We start from the raw sequence: 4,272 nt of genomic DNA, 5'->3' as shown, positions 1-4,272 counted from the left end.
GGAGGAGGTTAACCCATATCTAACACGTCCTGCATTAATGCTGGTGCTTTCTGAGGGGAGGGGGCCCTCTTCTTCCTCCTGCTGTACTTTTTAGAAAGGCTTAGTAAATGCATTTCATCCCATGCATCCCCCTCAGGCATCGCAAAGGGACCTCGAGCTGGGGAACAGGGCGTGCAACAAGGCTCTGCCCCGACACCGAACGCAAACCCCACTCAGAGAAACCATGGGAAGTGATGGTCACTTACAGCTGGAAGAATAAAATCTACCTCCATGCAGCCAGCTTTTTCTGAGGCTCACAAGATTTCCTTGGGCTTCTGAATGTCACCCCAAACACTATGACCAAAATGGACCATCATGTAAAAGCACGTTTTCAGCTTGTTGCGTGAGTGGTGGTCATAAAATCCTTCATGCCTCCTGCTGAAACTGCACTTCAGAAGCTTCCTAACAATTAAATGTAATGCAGCAGGACAACAGGACCTCTGGACATGCACCTGATTTCTGTACTGAGAATGGGCACGTTGCTTGTGGTGGATACATAATCCAATATACTCGGCCTCTTTTCTGTTCTAGAAAAAATGTTCCTCAGCTTAATTTGGTCCTGTGAACAGGTTTTGATCTTTTGTAAGTTTTTGCGAATGCTGTTAACCAAAATACATCACAACAACTGTTGGCAAACTGTTATTTTTGCTGCTTCCTCATTTTTTTCTCTCTGCTCTGCATGACTGTTGACTCAGGTTTGATGACATCGTGGCAAGACCAGCTGAAGCCCTCACCCCAGCCTGCCCATTCATACCACCTCAACACCCATTAAAAAAATGCTCTTTTTAGCTCTTTTTATTTTTTTTTTTTTTTCCCCTAGCTGCTTCTTTCAAGCTCTGATGTGGTGGCACAGCCCCATCCCCAGGGACAGGGGAACTCCGTCCCGTAGCACTGCTGCAGAATTCAGTGCTTCATCAGATCACAGCCTACTTGTTAATTCACTTAAATCACAGGAAAAAGTGCTCTGGCTGTGGTGAAAGGATTGGGAATAAATAACATATCTTGCTCCAAAGTGTTATTTCGACTAAAATGCAGCACATTTCAGGATACAAAAGTTTGATGAATAAGCCTCCCCCGTCATTGACCTTGCGAGCAAACGAAATGGTCAGATATGTGCCAGGGCTGAAGATTTACTGCTTTCCAGTACCTTGCCAACTGCTTTACCCTTGCGCCTGCTCCACCATTCATTCCTCCCCTCAGCACCTTCTCCATCACCGTCTCCTACAGCTGGAGAGCCCTTCGGCAACTCCAGCCTCGTCAAACCGTCCCTTACACCCTGCTCCTTTTGCGCTGCCTGTTAAATCGTGCAACAACAGCCCCACGGTGGGCACGGCACGGCACAGGACGGCTTCGGGGTGGTGCTGTGCCAAGGGCAGCTCTTCCACCCTTAGCTCACCCTGCCTTTTCCCTCTTCTGCTACCTGCGGATCCACATGTCCCTCTGGCTCTTGGCTTCAAGGAGCTGGAATGATGAACATGCAATGAGACAAAGCTTGTCTTTTCTTTTTTAAACCATGGCACATGGATTGTTTTGGGTTTTTTAGTGATTTACTCTACCTTTGGGTAGAGAGTTGTGATTTACTGCCAGTGTCATCACAAAAGTACAAACTTCTGTGCGGGTCATGGCTGTATCGGCTTGGAGTTGTTCACATCCACATAGCTTTCTCTGCTAGACGTGTGGGAATCAGGTCCCATCGGTGTAGCCACATCCATGCCAGAGGGCTGTCCTGATTTAATTGTTACAGATGGAGTGAAAGCACCACCAGAACCATTTAGGTAAGCCCTTGTGCATCACGTGAAAGCACAGCAGGGCTCTCCCTGCTGAATGAGGATGCTCGGAATAGTCTATTACTTTCCACCCCACAATAATCCGAGCGAGGCTTGGGCAGTTACCATTCATCAGCACTTGACCTGGTATTTGCCTATGCAAATCCTTAATACAGCAATTTTCTTTCCTATCAGTGACTCTTTCTATTTTCCCTCCAACTTTCAGAGTCATCCACCCTTCCTGGCCTCACACCCTCAAGCTTCTGAAAAAGCAATTCCACATGCCACAGGTTTACCTTGATTTCCATTGCATTGGTCTAAATTCGATCCTAAAACTTTTGAGTTGTGGTTCAGATTAGGGACTCACGACCTTAGGTGCAGCTGGGCTGATCTCAAGAAGCAGGTTTCCTTGCTGTACTAAGGATCTGAGAAGCTCCAGGAGATAACCCTCATTTGGGGCCACCTGAAATACTAATCACCAGCAGGCACACCACAGGGTGAGGATCCGTTAACGTTCACTGTTCCATTTTCCAGGCGCATGGCTCGTTTTTTTTTCCTGATGGAAAATATTTCTCTTACTGCTTGCTTTCTCCATCTGACTGCCCAACACCATCTCCCTGGGTCTCTTTATTCAGGAGGATAGGTATCCCCTCACGGCCCCAGAGCTTCAGCCTGGGAATTTATGACATTGCTTGCAGAGGTTCATAAGATTTTGTGATTTGCTTGCACGGGAGAGGAGCTCTCTGGTTGCAGAGGACAGCGTGGAGGAAAGCCGAAGTCTCACGAGCTGGCAGGGATGACAACTCCTAAGCAGACCTGCTGGGGCTGACAGCACCTGCCTACCAGCACGCTCCACCTCAAAAAGGTCCAAACTCCTCCCCAGCCCAGTTACCTATGGGCACGGGTGTGATTTTGGTGTGTGTAAGAATGACCCGCTAGTGTCCCATGCTATGAGCCCTCCCATGTGGACACGGTGGCCATAGTTCTGGGGCAGATGGGTGCTGAGGCTTCTGTATGTGCCCTGGGGGTGGACGGCCCAGACTTCCCAGCAATAAAGCACAACAGAGATCTAGAGACCCCAGTTGGACTCCTGTGACTCAAGAATACTGGAATACGTTGTACCAGGAGCTACAGAAAATAATCTCTCCTAATATGGGAAGCCTTTTATTTTATTATTATTATTATTACGAAGTTACTTGCCAGCATGGGCGCAGAGAGTTGAAGAGGAGGAAAGGGAAATTGCTCGCAGGATTCAGATGGCGGGGATCCATGGCTTGCTCCAGCTGACGGGTGGGAGACACTACCTGAAAATAAACACACTGTCTTCCTCTCAACTCCGTGGGCAGGAACAGCAAGAGCCGGATGCAAAAGAACAAGGAACCAGTTTGATCCTTCTGTTCTGCCCAGCTGGATGCCAGGGAAGAGTCTTTGGGAGGGGAGGAACGGTGCTTCGTCTGCACCAGAACAGGCAGGAAGATCCTTGGTGTCCAGAGTCCATGTTATCACCACTTCATCACACCGCCGTCCCAGTCCATGTAGGTTAGTGGACAAATGCACCCATTTCACAAGGACGTAATCTGGTCTTCCATCCTCCCCCTAATTAATCACAGACACAACAGTGCTACTTGGCAGAGGATTTTTTTTTTTTTTTTTTTAATTAGAGAGGAAGAACCCTTAATAGTGCTCACAAGCACACCAGCAACACATGGCGCTGTTAATAATCTTTAATTGTGCTGTGCCTAGCTATGGCACTAAAAAAAGAGTCAAAAGGAACACAGGCCTTAGAGAGTAAAAGTGAGTCACTACAGCTAGAAGGAAGGCTAGAGTTTGTCAACATCTCAGCACTGGAACAGCCCAGTTATCCCTTGAATAGTCTGGTTTAGGGATACAGTTAAAGTCAAAACTCAGGTTACAGTAACATTAATGGTTGGGAACGGGACAAAGCCTAAAGCTCCAGTTTGCATTAGACTGCCAAAGCAATATGTAGGCTGAAAAAAAATGTATCCCCTGACAACTTTTTCCTCTGGGCCATGGCTGCACGCCTTTGGCTGTAAATGAGCTAAGGTAAGAGTCTGGGGTAGGGTTAGGGTTGGGACAGAAACAGAGAGAGAGTTGGGAGAGGAGCTCCGCTTAGCATGGGGCTGCCAAGGGGCTGCCAAAGTAAGGAGGAGGCAGCAAAAATAGTTCTCCCCAAAAACATTTTTATTTAAATGATGGGTGGGGGTCTTGGCCCAGGGGTCATTCCACACTTAGGGTTAAGGTATGGGTTACCTGAAAGATTGTTCCTCCGACATCTTCACCGGGACCGCGGCTGGTTGTCCCTACCTATAGTTAACTTGAAGTCAGGATTTTGCTTTAGGAGGGAAAGAAAGCCTGAAGCTTCAGTTGATGTTGTGTTTCCTACAGGCTGCCAAGAGAAGTAGCAGTCTCCTAAAAGATCATTCCTTTGGCAACTGCTTGATCTGGT

Source organism: Haliaeetus albicilla, chromosome 25 (genome assembly GCF_947461875.1).
Source record: "Haliaeetus albicilla chromosome 25, bHalAlb1.1, whole genome shotgun sequence".
Taxonomy (NCBI): domain Eukaryota; kingdom Metazoa; phylum Chordata; class Aves; order Accipitriformes; family Accipitridae; genus Haliaeetus; species Haliaeetus albicilla.
The sequence above is the reverse complement of the archived record's forward strand: the minus strand, read 5'-3'. Positions refer to the sequence as shown.